Consider the following 19,640-nt stretch of genomic DNA (forward strand, 5'->3'; position numbering starts at 1 on the left):
GTCAGGGAAGAAGGAGATGTGAGAATTCCAGGGTTATAGTGGTGTTTAGAGAATGCCGGGCAATATGTAGGTAGGTGGGCATGTAACAATTCCTAGACAGTAGTTGTAAGTACTCTACGAGTGTGTGTAATTGATTATATAATCACAATAATTTATCAGAAGTTCTTCCAATAAATTCAGTTTTCCCTAAAGTAAACACAGATCTGGACTTGGGATATACATAATGGTGCTTGCCTAGCTCTAACCTCAAATAGAAACTATCCTCTACTTCCAGCAATTCACATTTATGGCCCTTGGCCAGTTATATAGGTACATCTCTTGTGCTAAAGGCAGCCCAAGTGCACAGATTCAGTCAGATCCCTGACTTGCTCCCTGAACCCAAAATGAAGTGTCTATACTTCCTGGATGACCTGACATAATTATTAATCCTTATGCACTCAAAAAATATCTCAGAGTGGCAATAAGTTGTAGGGTCACTTTACCTTTGGGCCTCACATTCAAGATGTCTAGCCCTATCCCTGGTCTCAGGTCCTCCCAAGCCTCAGTCTTTATTAAACCTCAGAACTCTTTTCCACCGGTTTCCCTCAGGGTTTCAATACAAGTCCTTGAGGTCTTAGTCAAAAATATTAGCAGTAAAAATAAAGCACAGAAAGAAATAATGAGAGAAAGAAATAAAAGAGAGAAAGAAAGAAAGAAAAAGAAAGAAGAGATGGAATTCAGCTAAATACGATAATGACAGAAAGAGCAGAAGGAATAAGGCTATGGTTTAAGGAGTGGCCTATGAATTATAATAATTGATTTACTTTTGACATTACCAGTCCAACTCAGAAAATAGTTTCGTGAGAGGAAATCCACAACTGATAGGCATGGAATGACTTTGAAAGACAAGTTTATAAGTGCTGGAATGTTTGTAGGAAGGGAACTCAGACATTGCTTTGTGGTCGGTCACACCATGCCTTCCAGCCTCCTGTGATCATCTGATGGCATATACGAAAACACAGAAGCCCTGTGTGCAACTTCATCACAGAGAGTGTGCTTTGTTCTGTTTTTTGATTAGGGGTCAGACTCAGGCCTTTTGAGGTTAGTTTCTATTTAAAAATAAAAGGTTTGTGTTACAACATAGTGTGTAAACAAAGGAGTTACACAAATAATGCCTGCCTATTGTTTTGTTTTAAGAAAATCAGTATTCACGAGTAAGCAAAAGAAAAAAAATCACAAATCTTATTCTCATGAATAACTGCCATAAACAGTTATAATGTGCAGCTTCCCAGAGTTTTTACACAGTATACAGTTTACATTGTATGATCAAAAACTACAGTGAATATTTAAAATTTTGAAAATATTACAGTAAAAGACACATTGCCATTTCCCTCTCTGAATACTCCTCTTTGCTTTGAACAAATTCATACCATCATTCTTGCCACTTCTGAAGCAGTTCTGGAAATTCTCTTCCCTTAGTTGCATTGTTAGAGCTGCCTTGATGGCTGAATTCAAAACATTTCACAGACTTTGAGAAAAAGCCAGAAGTCATAGGTATCGTATCTGGTGAGTAGGGTGGATAAGGACACACTGCCATGTTTTTACAAGCCTGCCTTTCTATTGAATAGCATTTGGCAGTAGCATTCACTGTATTTTGATCACACCTTGTAAAGACACTCACAAAAAAAGCCTTTCAGAATTGCTTCAGAAAGTGATAACAATGATGGGATAAGTGTGTTCAAAGTGAGGGGAATTAATGGCAATGTGTCTTTTTAAAAAATTCAAACATTCATCATACCTTTTGATCACATCCAGTATTTATCTTTAAAGGCATCGTCTTAATCCACTGGTAAAGTTATAACAAAATATTCAGGACTAGATGATGCACACACAATGGAAATGTATTTTCATAGTTCTGGATACTGAGCGCTCCCAGGTCAAGGTGCCAGTGGCATTGGTATCCAGTGAGGATTGCTCTCTGTTTCCAGTTGACACCTGGTTGCTACATCCTCCAAATGGGAAGGATGCTGTGTTGCCACCTGTCGGGAGAAAAGGAAGGGCAAAAGGCGTTACTTACTCAGATCTTTTGAAGCCTCAGCACCAGGCACCTCCAATAGGCTGAGCCTCTAGTACTCCCTTGCTTCAGGGATTACATTTCAGCATGAATTATCAGGGCCAAAAAACATTTAAGACATAGTGGTCATATGTGCCTTATGCAAAAATAGAATGGAGAAGAAGCTTCTACCATTAATGAAATAACTCAAAAAAGCAAAGGAATATAGTCCAGAAAGACCTAGAAGGCCTAGGAACCCCCTAAAAATCTCAGCAAATGTCCACATTTTATCTCAGGTGTTCTCTCTGGCAATTCAGTTTTATCTTCTGGCTCCCTGGTTGTGTCTCTACCTCCCATGACAGGTGTTGCTTCACCTGGCTTCATCTGACTTCTGGAAACAGTCATCTATTTTGTTTGTTTATTTATTTTTTATTTTACTTTAAAGAGAAATGAATAGACAGGATAACAGGAAATTAGCAATGATTAATATATTGCATATTGTTATCTTCAAAGTAGTTGCTCAGGTTATGAGATATAGTCATATAAAATTGATCAAACAATATAAGCACAAACCATTCTTTCCAATGAACTAAAAGAAAGTAGCAGTGTAATTATTTTAGCTATCATATATATATCTTTTTTTCCCCTTCCTTCTTTTCTCTTTTCCCCCTTCCCAGTTGTTCTTTTCTTTTAAGCAATTTTGTTCCCTTTCACAATCTGTACTGTAGATTTTGGATCTTAGTTGCTTTTTCAGTTTCTTAACACTATGGAGACAATTTGATGTTTATATGTGCAAGTTTGCTTTACTTCACTTATGAGTATGGTCTGGTTGCATTCATTTACCTACAAATACCTTGAGTTAATTCCTCTTTATAACTGATTAGTACTCTATTGTATAAAAATACATCTTTTTATAATTCCTCGATTGATGAGCATTTGGGATGATTCCAAGATTCAGCTATTGGGCTGGGGATTTAGCTCAGTGGCGTAAGTGCCTGCCTTGCAAGCAGGCAGTCGTGAGTTCGATCCCCGGTACTGATAAAAAGGAAAAAGACAAAAAAAAAAAAAAAAAAAGGAAGATTCAGCTACTACACATTGTGCTGCTTTAAACATAGGTGCACATATATCGCTGTGGTATGAAGTTTTTAATTCTTCTAGGAAAATACTAAGAAGGAAAATAGCTGAGTCAAATAGGACCTCTAATCCTAGTTTTTTGAGGGATCTCCACATCGATTTTCACAATGGTAGACTAGTACACCAATCTACATTCCTACCATTAGTGGAGAAAGTTTTTCCCCATAGCTCTGTCAGGATTTGTTATTGGTTATTTCTTGATGATAGTCTTTCTTTCTGGGGTGAGATGGAATCTCAGGACTATTTTAATTTGTATTTTTTGAATGACCAATGCTGAACATTTTTCATGTATTTATTTTAAATTTGTACTTCTTCATCTGAGAAATGTGTATTCATTTCAGATGTCCATTTTGGGACTGGGTCTTTGAATTTGGGGTACTTGATTTTTTTTCAATTCTTTAAATGTGCTAGATAGAAGTCCTTTGTCTGAGGCCCAGTTGGCTAAAATTCTTTCCTACTCTGTGGGTTTTCTTTTCACTCTGTTGGTGGTTTCTTTTGATGTGCAGAACCTTTTTAATAAGACGAGATCCCAGTTGTTGATTCTTTGCAGTACTTCCATGCAGTTTGGATTTTGTTCATGAACTCTCTGCCTACCCCATGTCTTGAAGAATTCTACCTACTTTCTACCTACCTACCTACCTAATTCTACCTACAATCTCCAGTAGATTGGGTGTTTCTGTTTTAATATTTAGATTTCTGATTCATTTTGACTTTAGTTTAGTGCATGGCAATAGATATGAATCTATTTTTAGTCTTCAGCATGTAGAAAGCCAGTTTTTCCAGCACTGTTTGTTAAAGAGACTACTTGTCTTCCAGTGAACATGTTTGGCCCCTTTGTCCAAGATAAGGTGGCTAAGTGTGTTTGTAGTTGTGTCTGCATCTTCTAATCTATTCCATTGATCCTCAGGTCTTTTTTTCCCCCCAGTATCATGCTGATATTATCACAGTAGCTTTGTGATATAATTTCAAGTCAGAGATTGCGATGTCTTCTACCTTGCCTTTTGTTTCCCAGGATTGCCCTTGCTATTCTAGGTCTCTTCTGCTTCCAAATGAATTTTAGGGATGTTTTCTCTCGATCTGTGAGGTATACTGATGGTATTTTGATAGAGATTGCATTAAATTTGTATAATAGTTTTGAGAGTATGGCCATTTCCACAATGTTGGTTCTTCCTATCCATGACCAAGGGATATTTTCTGATACCTCTTTGATTTCTCTTTTTTTTTTTCAGAGTGCTGTAATTTTCAGTGTATAAATCTTTTACTTCTTTTGTTAGATTGATTCCTAAGTATTTCATTCTTTTGGATGCTACTGTGAACGGTGTAGTTTCTCTAATTTCTCTCTCAGTGAGTTTGTTGTTTGGGTACTAGAATGCTATTGATTTTTGAGTGATGACTTTGTATCCAGCTCTGCTACTAAATTTGGTTATTAAATGTAAAAGTCTTTTGGTGGCACTTTTGGGGTCTTCTATGTAGATTATTATGTCATTTGCAAATAATGGTAATTGAACTTCTTTCTCTCCTAGCCTTATTTCTTTAATTTTTCTCTCATGTCTAATTGCTCTGGCTAAAATTTCCAGCACTATATTAAATAGGGGTGGTGATATTGGACATCCTTGTCTTCTTCCTGATTTCAGACTGAAAGCTTTCAGTTTTTTGTGTATTTAGTATGGTGTTAGCTGTTTGTTTGTCATAGATGGCTTTTATCAGATACACAATCTATTTTGGTATTGCATATAACAAGCTGGACCTTTGAGTTCTCTCCAAAATATGATTCCTATCCTCTAAGAACTTATATCATCATATCCTATGTGCCCTCATTAAACAAGTTCTTACCAGGCCCTCCCTTAATAGGAGAGTGGAATTAGAACATGAATGTACAGGGAGTGTGAAAACTGATGTTTTCTATTATTTATTCTGCTACAGTGGGCAGACCTCAGACTCCTGCTATCCAAACCTCCTTTGAAAGAGTTCTCATCCATGTACGTGGTAGGGGAGGTTTCCTATGTATTTTGAGGCTGTTGATTGCAATTTCTTATATATATTTTATGTATAAGTCAATCAGTAATATTAATTGTGTAGTGTGGGTCTTTGGTGGCTATACTGGTATTTTGTCTGCTTAGTACATATCAGTTACTGAGTGATATGTTTCATAATTTCCCACTATATTTGTATATTTATGTTCTTAAAGTTTTATTAATGTTTGTTGTATATTTTGAGGCTCTGTTTGTTTTAGTTTGAGACAAGTTTTCACTAATTTGCTAATTTTCCCAGGCTGGGTTCAAATGTGCATCCTCCTGTCTCAGATTTGCAGAGTGCTGGGATTATAGGCATGTACCACCGCACCAGCTGAGGCTATATTATTAAGGACTAATATGTTTATGATTGTCATTTTTTCCTAGTGAAGTAATATTGTATCACTATGAAATTTTTTCTCTATTCTTTTTAAACTAATACACAAAGATATAAAAGTTGTACTTATTAATGGAGTACCATGTCATGTTCCATACATGCATACACTACGAGATATTTAAATTGGGTTAAACTTCTCTATATCTGCAAACATTGATCATTTTCTTTTGAACACCCTTTCTTATAGCTTTTGCAATGTGTAGTACAGTATTGTTATGTATAATTAGGATACCATGCAATAGTAGACAAAGCTTCTGTTCCTAACTGTGATTTATCATTAATGTTTTTTCCAATCCTATCTCCCCCATTTTTCTATCTTTAGTTGTATTTATTTTTGTCATAAAGACTACTTTGTGTGATGCTATAATTATATCAAGTATAATTATATCAAGACTTTTGATTACTATTTATGAGTATCTTTTTCTATTAATTTACTTTATTTTAAATTTTTTTTTTGTCTTTTTCTTTTTTATCAGTACCAGGGATCGAACTCACAACTGCCTGCTTGCAAGGCAGGCGTTTATGCCACTGAGCTAAATCCCCAGCCCCTATTAATTTACTTTAAATCTCATATGTTGTATTTGTTTGTTTCTTGAAAAGAGAATGGAATTTTGAGTTCAGCATTTTAAGTGCAATATTTATTTCATTTATATTCAATGTAATGACTGACAAGTTTAAAGTCCATCATTTCTATTTATTTCCTACTTGTTCAATCTCTTTTATGTTCTACTTTTTCTCTTTTCTTGCCTCATCTTTTTTTTGTTCTGGGGATTGAACTCACAACCTTGTGCTTGAAAGGCAGGCACTTATGCCACTGAGCTAAATCCTTGGCCTTCTTGCCTCATCTTAATTCATTTTTTGTTATTCTGCCTTTTGTTCTATAGCTTGTTAGCTATCCACTTTTTGCCTTTCTTTTAGTGTTACTCAAATTATAGCAGGTACTCTGCATATGTGAAAATTTCTTTCAAAGAAATTAGAACACAGTACCACTTTCTGAACAATGCAAAGACCATAAACCCTTTATTTATTACTTACCATATATTTTTCTGCTATTATTTTCATATATTTCAATTACTTCTGTGAACAGTGTTAAACCCCACAATACAGTTATTACTATTTCATACAATCAATATTCATTTAGAATTTCTCACATATATATCCTGTCATTGCTTTTTTTTAACCTGAATCTCTAGAGAGAAGATCCAGATAGAAACATACCTAAAGAACTATTCTGTATTTCCTTTAGAGTAGGTCTGTTGTAGATTAATTTTCCCTGTTTGTGTTTATCTGAAATGTCTTTATATCAATTTAATTTCAAAGCATGTATTTCACTAGGTATTAAATTGTAAATTGGCAGTTGTTTTTGTTCAGTGCCTCCCTAACCTAAGAAAAGTATCTACAAAGCTATTATATCTAAAGGTAAAATATTAAATGCTTCCCCGCTAGGACTAGTAAAAATATAAAGACATTCACTGTTTTCCCTTCTATTCAATATTGTACTAAAAGTCCTAGCTAGTGCAAGAAGACAAGGAGAAATGAAAAGTGTACGTATTGGAAAGAAAGAAATACAATTGTCAGAATTTGCAAATACTATTATTTTGTATGTAGGAATTCAAAAGGAATTTATAGATAATCTTCTATAATGAAATAAGTAATTTTAGCAATACTACTACATATGAAGTTGTACTACATACAAGATTGATCAATTTAATTTCTGTTTCCAGCTAGGAGTAAAATTTAAAAACAATACTCTTTGCAATAGTCTGTAAAAAATCAAATACTTAGGATGAAGTATAATAAAACATGTGAAAGTTCTCTGCACAGCAGATTTTAAATGACTTTTAGATTTAGTGTTCTAAGGGATTTTGCCTACTATACTATGAGATACTCTCCCATTATATTCTAAAAGAGAAATGAAATAAAATATTTTTAAAACCCAAAGCATATACTATATTCAAGGATTAGAAGATTCAATAATATAATTGGCAGGTTTGAAAAAGCAGAGGAATTTTAACCCAGTTTATGGAATAACTGAGAAGTCAAATACTAGACAATGAGATAAACCACAGATTAATGATATTGTACAACTGCTACTACTTCTAGTAATGGAGGGACCACAGAGCGTAATTATAGTCAGAGACCAAAACTACTAACATTCAAAAGCTAGAATCATGGCAGGAAATGTGGATCATGAAGTAAAGGATTGTTTAGTAGGAGCTGGAGATACAGAGGTAACAGAACCAATACTGGAAATGCTACCTGAGAAGGGAGTGAAAGAAATAACAACATTTCCTTCATTTTGCACTCCAGTGTTCTAATAGAACCTTCTATTGGCCAAATTTACCTGGAAGCCACTTGCCTAGGAATCCTGGGAAATGTACTTCCTCCAGGGAATGTAGAAAAATCAGAAAATGAATTTAAGAACAAATAGGCAAGAAATTATCATGGTCCACACCTATTGCTATCCAACATATTTATCTCCTACATTATGACAACTCTGTGCTTCTAATAGCATGTGACTGACTATACATTTCCCAAATGAAGATGCCCTGTGGTGTCTTCAACATGAATGAGATTAGTGACGTACACTAATTGGTTAAGCAAAATACCATTGGTATATTTTATATAAAATAGTATAGAAGGGAGAATTGGTTAATTTTAATGTAAAATAAGAATGCATACCCTCCTCAGTCATTACTTTTTTTTTTTTTTTGCCTTTTTCCTTTTTATCAGTACCAGGGATTGAACCCACGACTGCCTGCTTGCAAGGCAGGTGCTTATGCCACTGAGCCAAATCCCCAGCCCCTCTCAGTCATTACTTTAAACCACTTATAAGCATAAAGTTGATACTTATCACTTCCTGCTGTCACTACTTTTTCCCATATTCCCGTTGCTCTTAGTCTTTGGCTAGTTGTGGACCTTTATCTTGATAGTAACACAAACCTTTGTTCATGCAGGATCTGAGTTCTTGGTGGTCTTGCTTTTCTTGAGTCTTGTCTTTATTGAGTTCTCCTTCTCGTATTTTTGTTGAAGATGGAAAAACAAAATGGGTCTCCAGTAATTTCCTAGGTTTTTGCTAGGGTCTTCCATGTCCTCATTGCATACTTCAACCCAAATTTCCCTTTTTAATTGTAACTGACTACTCCATCCTGTATTGTAAACCCTCCTCTGCATGTTGGTTTAGTGGCACGAAGACCCTAAAATAGTCAGGTGACAGTTTCAATTTGTATTCAACAACAACATCATTATGTTCCTGGATGATGAAAGCACATTTCTCTTTGGAATTATAGCCCATTAAGGAGCTGCCTCTCCCCATTTCCCCTCAGTCTACCTGAGTTTGCCCATAGCTGCAGTATATAATGGTTCTCTTTCTCTAGTGCTTTGACAAAGGAAAACACAGTCCAGGAATATCAAGAAGGTAATGGCCTATGACTGGTAGTTGGTGGGCATATGCCTTGCTTTCTCATCCTCCAGAAGGATAATCCTAACACTTGTTTCTCCAAGGGTTCTTGATGAGATTGACCTTCAGTAGTTCACAATGGTCATTTGCTCGGTATTACTGATCTCATCTCTGACTCATTTTTCTATTTTTTCCTATTTATGCTCACTGGAATCACCTCTCAGATAAGCTACCTTCTCCTAAGATCTTTTCTCTGTACAAGAACAAGAAATAGGAACAAAAATCTATAAACTAAGAGAATCTAAAGTCGTGGAGAAAGGAAACTAAATTTTGTCAATGGGTCATTAGGTTTAATAGTTTCCAGAACCTGGGTATTTTGGTTGTAGAGGAACAGCACCATCTGTTGGTCACTGGCTCCAAGAATCTGCTTGAGCCTGTAGGACTGTGCTTGATCTTGCAGGACATATCTCACCAGTGGTGCACCAATTATGGCTTCAATTTGCCATTACACCAATCTACCAAGTCACTTGTTTTCAGATGATGAAGTGTGTAATAAGATTAGTCAATTCTAAGAGGATGATCTTGTTTCTCTTGCTTTCAAATGAGATTCTTGATAAGAAACAACCAAGCACATCATAAAATAACAATGAATCATAGGATTATGACATGTCATACATCCACAGGTGGTGACACTGTGCAATCACTTTGGATATTGAAAGCAAAGATGTGTTTATTCTAGTGAGGATAATCTCCATCCCTCCGTGATGAAAGAAATCTAATATAATCAACATGGCCCCAGTGTCCTGAGGAGTGGTGCTCTATATATCAGGGACACCATGTTAGCTCCTGCTGTTGTCAGGCTGGTCTTCTGTCTCAGAGAAGAAAGTCCATGTTGTCAATACCATTGGTGGCCTCATCCTGGCCACAGCTAGTAATGCAAGGGTCAACTTCACAGGGTCTGGCATCACTTAATAAACAAGTTCACCAGTGTCCACAGAATAAGTCTGATTGTCCATTTGACTATTCTGTGGGGGCCCCTGGGTAAGCATTCACGTGGAGCACAAAAGTTTTCTTAATACTCATCACTTCTGACATGTCTTCTCATACCATTTTTCCTTAGATTTCCTTGTTACCAATACTCCAATATTGTTTTTACAAGTCTCTGAGTAACAGGAAAAACCATTAGCCATTACCTAGGAGTCAGAATGGATCTGGGGCTCAGCTCATGATTCCTTCCAAGTAAAGTGGACATCCAGATGTGCTGTCCACAGTTTTCCCTCACCAAGAAGATTGCCTTGAACCGTTTTATTTCAGAGCCATTTCTGAATAGAATAGTAGGATCACAGTAATCCATTTTTGACTGATGGCAATGTATTATGCGGACTTATCTTTAAACCAGGTCTAAGTTTCTTTTCCTTCAACACGGAGTGACAGATAACTTTTCCTGGAGTTCTGTGTCTTTTTGATGTGTTCAAGCCTATTCTATATATCACTTTTAATTGATGATGGGTATGCATACCCAATCTTATGACAGTTTATGACAAGTAACTCAGATTATATCAATCGTATGTCAGAGAGCCTCTTTCTTTATTTTGGAACAGAAACTCCAGTTAAGTAGGCTGGCTGGGTCCCTGGCAACAATGGGTTGTCAGAGGACTGAATGATAAAGTGGCCCTGAGAAGGAAGAGTGTTTCTTCCAACTACTGGTATAGAGAATTTTGGTATTACCATGAAGTCAGCTTACAAAAAAAAAATCTTCCTATCAGCATTTCAGAGACGGTAAAGAAAACTGACTGGTTAACTCCTTCAAGGCCCACAACAATTGAGGATAACTCACTCCAGTAAGAGGTCAGAATTGAGTAAGATGCCCCAGTAGGGAGAAGGAATGAATCTGCTGTTTGTTACATCCACAGTTACCCATGGCTCCTGAAAGGTGATGAAGATGTCCTTGTGTGTGGGCCACACAGGCCACGTTGGGCACTGTCATTCACCATCAGGGCATTCTTCCCTGGTCACCATGATGGTGGATGAGCTCATCCCATTTCGGGAATGAGGGCAGTCTCTCCTCCAGTGTCAAGGGTCTCTATCCGTGTTCAGGCAGGCTCAGCAAAAACTTGGTGACTTTTGAGGGCACTTCTTTGCCCAGTGCCCTGATCACTTGCACTTGGAGTACTCAAATTTACCTCCATCACCCTTTGGATTATCTTGATTCTCCTTAGTGGCATAAACTTTATTATGAGCCTCACTTATCACGTTAGTTTGGTTTTAGCCTGGTATTTCTCTGTACCTAACTCCCATTTGTCCTTTTCTTTGTCAAGATTGTTAAAGACAGTGTAAATCACATTGACCAATTGACTTATCCTAGTTTATAGGCGTTTTGTTGGAGTTTCCTCCCAATATCTTGAATTGATTGGTTAATAAAATACTGTCCCAAGATAATTTGGCCCTTTCTAGTCACCAGGATTAAATTAGTGTATTTACAGAGTTATTTTCAAGTTGGTGCTGGAAAGCAGCAGGATTTTCATCAGAGCCCTGAGTGACATCATAATTTACAGGTGTGGACCTGTCCTTGTCTATGCCCAGTAAGGCAGCCTGAATATATAATCTTCCTTTGGTTTTTCCACTCTCAGTGTTGTAATATCACCTAGATCCTTCTTGGGGTCCAAATAACACATAATTAGCTGCTTATCATTGGGTAAAGCTCTTCACTGGCCTGTTTTGAAGCTCTTATAATCCTCTTTCTGTACTAGGATGATGTAGACATCTCATCAGGTCAGGTCAAAAGCCATTGTCAGAGTGGTATGGGATCAGTTAGCACTTTTTAGAGTCCTCTGAAAATTTTTCCCAGTTTCTTTGTGCATTGCTAAACATCCATGACTGAGGAAAAAGATCTGAAGTCAGAAGTAAAGTACCATCTACATCTGTCACTTTTTAAAAGGTTAGAATGGTGGGAGGCTTAACTGTTGAGTTTTCTGACAGATCCAGACCTAGTATGGGGTAGGCCTAGGAGGTTGTCTTTATTTCCTGGGGTGGGGGGTTTGGCTGTGCAGGTTGGTAAGAAGTTAGCCTTTGGGAGGGATCAAATTTATTCTAGGGACTGCATGAAAAGGCATTCAAGCATAGAGTCAGGTAGCATGGATGTGGCATTCCCTATGAGTCTGTGGACAGGAACAATAAGAATTATGTTTTAAGAACCTTACAAAGTTTCCTCTGGATCAGTTCTTGACCTGTGCTGCCTCAGGGCATCCTCTGATAAAGCTAAACTCCATGCCATTAGGTCATGGGAACTAGAAAGGAAAAATGATATGAATGAAAAGGAAAGATGAAAAATGCACAGCTGCTCTTTCACACATGCCTCCTGGCATAGAATTCTAGGAATTTCCATAGGGTCTTTGTTTTTCTTATTTCTGTCTCCTTAGGATAAATACAGGGGGAGGGTTGGCCCTGGGATGTTCCCAAATTCAGATGAGTGGAGGGGGAATGGGCCCATAGCTTCAGTCATAGTAAGACACTCCTCATTTAATGATTGTTTTGGGGGGTTACTGGGGATTGAACTCACAATCTCATGCTTGTCAGGCAAGTGCAGCTTTTCCCTGGCTAGTTTGGGATTGTGATTTTTAAAAATTTCATTATTATTATTTTTTGTTTTAAAGAGAATAAAAACAAAACAGAACAAAGGGGCTGTGATTTTAAAATCACGCACTAACTGATCAGTGTTATGCCGCCTATTAATAGGTTAAAGGTCATATGTGTCCTCGCCGTGGCTTTCACGCGTTGGCTTTCATGCGTGCGGCTTTGAAGTGCACCTCTGGCGGACTGAGGTGATGAGACAGGCGAGGGTGTGCACCGAAGAGCCGAGACGGTGGTGCGAGCCATGCACATATAATGAACTGCGCGGCACAAGTCCTAGCAGTACTTCCACTTTCAGCCCGGTGCTCCGGTGGTGTGGACTCAACTGCGCCTGCGTGCCGGTGCCGAGAGTGCGCCAGAGTCACGTGGCGCGCCGCAGGCCGTCCGGCCCCGCCCCTCTTAACCATCCCGCCTAGTCCCGCCTCTCCCCGTGGGACGCGCGGAGCCGCCCGTACTGCGCAGGGCCGCGAGGTGAGTGTCTGAGAGGGTCCTGGGGCGCGGGCGGCGGTGGTGTGGCGGGGCCGGGGACAAGATGGCGGCGCAGCTCACCTCTTCTCACCTGGGCGCGGGCGGAGCGGGGCAAGGGCGCCGCTGGGGGCGGGGAGCCAGGCTGCTGAGGAGGCCGAGCAGTAGCGCGGTGCGGGCTGGCAAGTGTTCCTCAGGCCCCGGCGGGGGTCCCCGGCTTTGCAGTGTCTGGGCTGCTGGGGTCTCGGAATCCCCTCTTCGTGCCTTAGGGACAGGTGGTCGCCATCGTGGGCTCGGGACTCTGGGCAGGCTCGGATTTGCAGAGTCTGCTGTCACCCAGGCCTGTCTCCTGGGGTCGCAGGCCGCCCTCCCTTGTTGCGGTCCTCCTGGATCTGTCTTCACACCTTACCGCGCGTGTCTCCCACTCGTGCCCCGGGAGAGGCCGGATTCGGTATGGGCTCGGGGTTGTGAGACAGCGGCAGAAAGAGCGCTCCATGCTGCACCTGCTGCTGTCAAGCGCCCGCCTGCCCAAGGTCTGGAGGCTTTCTGTGCAGGTTTCTCATTTGTGTCAACTTACTGTCCTGAAAACGGCAGTTTCCTGTCTTCATCTCACAGAAGTGACAGAGATTCCTTATATAACTGTAATTTACAGGTTTATTTAATCAACATCACTTGTCCTAAGCAATCCAAGGCGGGGCTGAGAGTTTATAGCTTGCTCCTCATCACCGGCTGTCAGATCTGGGACTGAACTATCTGAGCTCAGTTTAGTAGTCTAGCTAGAACCTCACTCTGGCCTAGCTTTGATGCTATTTTCTTTTCTGTAAACTACTGTGTGTCTTTTACTCAAAATGTATTGTCAGAGATTGAATAGTGAAATCATTGGAGTAATAACCCATCAAAGAATTATTTTTATTACTTAATGTGTGTGTGTGTGTGTGTGTGTGTGTGTGTGTGGTGTTGGGGATTGAACCTTGGACCTTGCAGAATGCTATGTAAGCATTCTCTCACTGAATTATATAAATCGAATTTTTAATGTGAGTTGGAAAGTTATCTTTGTGGAACAAAGGATGATATGGTGCCTTCAAAAGCAGACCAATCTGAGTTTGAGTCACAGTCTCTCCACACTTGTCCTTTGGCAGATTAATTTTTCTAGCCTTGAGTTTTCCTGTTCTGTAGTGTAGGGATAATTTGCATCTCATAAACTGATTGGTAGTGATAACTGAGGTGTCTGTAACATTTAAAGCAACTTCAGTGTTATGGATTAAAAATTGGTGATCAACTTAACACCAGCTGAATTAAATCAACATGATGCTGAGCGTAGATGTTCCATCTGAGGAAAGTTGCCAACATAAATAGAGACCTGGAGAAGGAGAAGAAAGGCATTGTGGGTTTCTCTTAAGTGTTGCTGTTTTGAGCCATTGGTTCTCCTGGAGAAGCTCTGCTCCTTACATCCAGCATCACTTCCTGGCTGTGGAGGGGAAGACATGTGCCTATTAATTTCCATGACAAACTCATCATGCTAGCTTTTTGGCATGTACTTGACTGTTCTTATTGTCAGAGGAGCTGCAGACCTCTGTGTTGCTGAGAATGACTGTAGTGCTTTCCAGGACAGCCCTGACCTTTATTATGAGTGTGACTTCTCGGCTCCAGTGTAGAATCCTTAATGTACCAGCACAACTCCTTCACCCCGCTAGCATGGACTTTCTAGCTTCCACCGATGACCTTTGGGTCTTCCCAGCACTTATCTGTAAAATAGACTCTCATGAGTCCTTCTTGTGGGTTCTAGACTCCAGTTGGACTCGTGGGAGGTATTGGCGTGGGCTCTAGGTTTTCATCTGGACTCATGGAGGACATTGCTATGAAATCCAGGCCCTTGGTTGAATATTCTGAGTTGTTAGTGTTGTGGACAGATTTCCTGTACTTCCTTGTGTTAAACTCTGGGTGACCATCATAAAATAATAATATGAATTCTGTGTCCTGATTCTAATTGTTCTCCTCACAACCCCTGACTACAACATTCAGCAAATACTGTTCATTCATTTTTTCCCACTCCTGTGACCTGAGTTTAAAAAACTGTGTGCTTATGCCATTTGACATCCTATAATAAAATACCCTTGGCTGGCTTATTGATAAGAAAGATTTGTTTTTCACAGTTTCAGAGGCCAGGAAGTCCAAAATGAAGGTGCTAGCAGATTCCAGCTTTGGTGGTGCCCTTCTTCCTGGTCCACAAATGGCAATTTCCAGCTGTATTCTCTTATGGCAGAACGGGGAAAGATCTCTTTCATAGGAGACATTAATCTCATTTTTGAGGGCCCTACCCTCTTTTCAGTTCTTATTTCCCAGAGTTCCATCACCTTGAGAGCTAGGATTTCAACATGTTAGTTTTGAGGGGAGAGAAATATTGAGACCGTATAGTACTGTATTTAAACATCTAGTTGTGGAGCATAATCAGTGTTACCATACAAATGTGTTTGTAAATAAATAATTTTGTGGTTGGGAATCTCAAGGATATAGTGTCTTTAGCAGGTTTAAAAAGTGCTGTTCCTTCATGCCTCATTAGCACTTAAGAATCAAATGATTAATGTGATAGTAAAACAATGCCTTCATTCAACTCCTTTTCAGGACCTTCTTTTTTACTATAATGTTTATTTATTGGTACAGAGGATTGAACTTATGACCTTGCGCTTGCTAGGCAGGTGCTTTGCCACTGAGCTTTATCTCTAGCCCCTTTTCAGGAATCTTTCAAAGGTAAATAAGATGAAAGGACTTGAGATTCTTTTTTTCACATTCGTGCCCAACTACAGCTCAACCTAGTTGTAAAGGAGAAGAATCACCTTTGAACATTCCTTATACACTTAGAGAGCAGTGGTGTTATTTAGTGAGAAGTTTAACAGAATTTCTTCTAATGGTGCAATCTGATATCTGTTATGGAATTGGCATTTCTGAAATTGTAGATATGAAAACTGCAAGTGACTTGGATAATGAAAATTAAAATACATAATTAATAAAATTCTGAGCCAGGAGTGGTGGTGCACAACTGAAATTCTAGCACTTCAGAGACTGACACAGGAAGATAGCTTCAAGTTTGAGGCCAGCCTGGGCTACATACTGAGACCCTATCTCAAAAAACAAGTTGTGTTTGCAATTTCAGCTAGGCAGTGGCCTTTTTCACAAATATGTTTGGCTTTTACTGATTGATAATAGGTTTTGTAGAATTTGCCTTAAAAATTTATTTGAAAGAGGGTCAGGAATATAGCTCAGTGGCACAGCACCTGCCTGGTGTAAATGCCTTTGGTAATGTATTCATGACAGTATGTATAGAAATAATTGAAAACCTCACTAAGGAACAAGGCATTAGAAAATGGCCATATTATTCTTCCAAATACTCATTTTTAAAAACCATAATACAGTTTCTTTCCATTTAGCAAAAATGTGAAAAGTTACTGATAATTTTATAATTTTTAAAGTGCATCTATAACAACATTTTTTAGGTACTGGACTCAGAAAGCCATACATGCAGATTTTCTTAAACTTAAAGAAGCAAAAACATGGGTGATAGATTTTGTGAACATTGAAGAGTAACTGTGATTATAAATCTCAGTTTTCAAATAATCTGTTAGCAAATATGTGAACAGTTCATAAATGTGCTATGCAATTTCAGCTTGATGAACCTGTGATTTTAGAAGTAGTGCTCTTAGCAGGCTTCTCCTGCCTATGGGCTTGCCATTTAACTCCTCTCTTCTTTACAGCCTGTGTATCCAAACTCAGAAGATGAAAAGAAAGAAACCTTTCCTGGCTCTTAGGCAATCTTCACATTTCTGTCTCTAGGACTCTCAGATGTCTCTACAGATATTCTGGGACTGCAGGACAGAACTGAGACAATGGAGGCTTCGATTGCCATAGGCACCAGCTTGTTCTGGCACCTTATAGAACCAGTCAGTCCTAGTGTTCATTCCTTGATATTGACTTCTTTTATTTATTTATTTTTGTGCTTGACCATTATTTGCTGCAGCCCAGAGCTTCTCATATTGCATTTATTTGAATACCACTGCTAGATCCACATTTACTTTATTTTAGCTGCTTTTACATGTATGCTGGTGTTAACGAATTTTCTTTTTAAAATTTAAATAAAAATGTGGTTAAAGATAAACTATGTAAGAAATAGGATGAGTGGTACTTAGTTAAGAAAAATAACATAGAAGAGCAACTAAAATTTGGGTTAGAAAAAAGTTTTTTGTTTTTAAAGCAGCTTTATTACGCTATATTTCACATATGTAAAATCTATCCATTTACAGTACAGACTTCATTGGTGTTTAAAGGATTAACAGAGTTGTGCATCAATTACCAAAATTAATTTTAGAACATTTTCAACACCCTAATGTGAAACTCTGTAACAGTAGTTATTCTCTTTCCATGGCGCCATCTTTCTTCTTTTTCCAACTTGTCCCTTGCAGCAGCCCACCACTAATCTATTTTGTGTTTCTATAGATTTGCTTATTCAGGATGTAGTACATTATGAAGTCATATATTTTGTGGTCTCTTGTGTTTAGATTCTTTTGTTTGTCATGTTTTCAAGATTTATCTATACTGTCTCATGTATTAGCACTTCCTTCCTGATTGTGATTGAATCTCGTTCTATGTGTGGGCATATCATGTTTTTTTTATCCATTTGTCAGTAGGTGGACACTTGGGTTGCTTTTGCTATTATGAGCAATGTTCCTATGAACATTCTTATATAAGTTTTTGTGTGGACTTGTATTTTCATTTTTCGTGAAGATATAGTAGTTCTGAGTCCTGTAGTAACTATCATATTGTTTACCGAATCAACTATACCATTTTAAATTCCCACTGCATTGTATGAGGATTCCAGTTTCTCCATATCCTCTCCAACATTTTTGTCTTTTTGATGGTGACTTGGTAGATGTGAAGTGGTATTTCATAGTAGTTTTGATTTGTATTTCCCTAATGACTAATGATTTCGTCATCTTTTCATGTACATATTATCCCTTCATGTACTTTTTTAAAAAAATGAGGACACAACCTTGTACCCAGTGTTATTTAACCTGATATGTGTTTTTGCAATTTATCTTGTGCACTCTGTCTCTCAATTGGCATTTATTATTTTTTTGGGGGGAGATATGTTTTGAGAGAGGGTCTCGGTATCTAATTCAGGCTGGCATTGAACTCATGGCAAACCCCTCCTGAGTCCTCAGATTATAAATATGTGTAGTCCCAGCTTTTAATTGGTTTCTAAATTCATATTAAGAGGATTATCCCCTAGAAAACCTTTGTGATATTTAAATACTCTACTGTGAAACATACATGCCTCCTTATACAATGGTATCTCAATTCACAGACTCAATTCTCTCTATGATTCTGGTTGCAAACAGAACTGGGTAAGAACCTCAAATTTTCTGATAAGGTTGACACTGAACCTACCTATTGAATTTGATTTGGTTCTTGTTCATCTTAGTTTATAACCAGAATTACAGAAATAATCAAGTTTGTGAACCAAGGTACTACTGTATTTATTAATATACATATTGTAGTACCTGTTTGTCCATAGAATTATCCTGGATTTAAGCAAGGGACAAAGAAAGAAAATCATGTATTTCAAGTGCATGATTGACTTTCAGCTTAGAGGTAGAGACAGTAGTCTGTCAAGTGCCAAATTGAACAGTAATGCAGAAGACATAGTGATAAAAAGACCAGGCTGATAAACTATGTGTCTTCACTGATTGCAGAATGACCAAAAGGAGGTATTTCTGCATAATCCATGAGCCATCTGGTGTTCTTATCTTTTTTTTCAGTCATGTGAAAAGTACCTACTGTTCATAAGGGACTGTGGTAAGGAGGGGAAGAGAACACTGAATTAGTGATCCTTTCTTCAGCATCTTAAAAGGTAGTACAGAAAAGCTCCCTAATGTAAGGGAAATTGGGAAAAGAGGGAAATATTGGGAATCTATTATGTGCTTGGTTTTATATATTTCAGAAATAATTTGGGTACTTATTTATCAGGTACTGTTTTAACTAGTTGAACTTTGAACTTCAGCATTTTTCCATTTAACTTTGTAAACCAGAGGTCATACTATGGAAGAGAAAATTGTGATTCTATTTTGTTACGTGTATTAATATTCATTCCTTGTATTGGTATTATTCTGTAATATGGATAAATTATAATTTAATTGTGTATTCTTCTATTGATGGATATTTGGGCTGTTTCCAATTTTGGGCAATTGTGAATAAAGTTGGGATGAACATTTGTATAAAATGCTTAGCCTTAATTTTCATAAATGAAAATACTATTTACAGGGATGTTAAATGACTTCTCAGGGTCACATAGCCAGTGAGTTGACTGATTGATGACTATACTTTTTTCAGTATATCGTGTTTTCTCCACCTCTGTAGAGGCCAAGGATTCAGGTAAATGGTGTGTGAGTTCATATGAAGGCCTGTCAGCAGGGATATAAAGATGTACTGCCTGGGCTGGGGATACCTTGGAACAGGGGGTTTGTGGATCAGGCACAGACCCTTGCTTACATCCAGTGCCAGGAATAGAAGTAGTTTTTT

At 38.2% G+C, this 19,640-nt stretch overlaps 1 protein-coding gene across 10 annotated transcripts in view; it reads left to right on the forward strand.

The window, feature by feature from the left end:
- Nucleotides 1–12,956: 12,956 nt before the first annotated feature.
- Nucleotides 12,957–19,640, forward strand: part of Scaper (S-phase cyclin A associated protein in the ER) — a 394,758-nt gene continuing 388,074 nt past the window's right edge. For 2 of the 10 annotated variants that reach the window (XM_063243410.1, XM_063243409.1), the window contains exon 1: nt 13,007–13,076. The gene's annotated coding sequence lies outside the window, so the exon portion shown is untranslated. Of the gene's footprint in view, nt 13,077–18,880; nt 18,973–19,640 lie in introns of all 10 variants that reach the window. The other 8 variants (XM_023562283.2, XM_063243411.1, XM_063243414.1 and 5 more) reach the window with 7 other exon arrangements.

Source organism: Cavia porcellus, unplaced genomic scaffold (assembly GCF_034190915.1).
Source record: "Cavia porcellus strain 051 isolate PalLab524CR breed Dunkin Hartley unplaced genomic scaffold, mCavPor4.1 scaffold_38, whole genome shotgun sequence".
NCBI lineage: Eukaryota > Metazoa > Chordata > Mammalia > Rodentia > Caviidae > Cavia > Cavia porcellus.